Source organism: Morone saxatilis, unplaced genomic scaffold (assembly GCF_004916995.1).
Source record: "Morone saxatilis isolate NCDOM2014 unplaced genomic scaffold, NCSU_SB_2.0 Contig23, whole genome shotgun sequence".
Lineage (NCBI taxonomy): Eukaryota > Metazoa > Chordata > Actinopteri > Moronidae > Morone > Morone saxatilis.
The window spans coordinates 21,040,960-21,041,628 of NW_023339796.1; the positions used below are offsets into that span (position 1 = coordinate 21,040,960).

General features: G+C 40.4%; 1 pseudogene; it reads left to right on the forward strand.

Annotated features, from left to right (window-relative positions):
- LOC118334836 overlaps positions 1–669 on the forward strand; it is a 12,681-nt pseudogene that overhangs the window by 10,643 nt on the left and 1,369 nt on the right.

The following is a 669-nucleotide window of genomic DNA, read 5'->3' on the forward strand; positions in this document are numbered from 1 at the left end:
GATCCTCTATGGAGATTTCAAACAAAGGTTTGCATTTGATGAACAATGACAACAAAGGATTGTCTTGTCAAAAAAGTTGCTGTGTTTTACAGGACGTTTTCACAGCGATTTTTTTTTATTTATTTGTGCCACAGATACCGTATTTTAAACCCTAATGCAATTCCTGAGGGACAGTTCATCGACAACAAGAAGGCTGCTGAGAAACTGTTGGGCTCTCTGGACATTGACCACAATCAGTACAAACTGGGGCACACCAAGGTTAGCATTAACAATTTTGATTGAGAGAATATGAATTCTGCATTATAGATGTTTATTACTGACTATCCATTATTCAAAAAGGTGTTCTTCAAAGCTGGACTTCTGGGTCAACTAGAGGAGATGCGCGATGACAGACTAGCACTAATTATTACTGGCATCCAATCACGGTCCCGAGGCCTTCTGGCAAGAATTGAATTCCAGAAGATTGTAGAACGCAGGTACCTACTCAAAGCTTGGCCAAACTCCCTAAAGGGGCTTTAAAATCTAATATGAATCAGGCTAAAACACAATTTCCTCTGCTAGAGCATACTTTAAACATGATGATAATCTGTTATCTGCAGGGATGCATTACTTGTGATCCAGTGGAACATTCGTGCCTTCATGGGGGTCAAGAATTGGCCCTGGATGAAG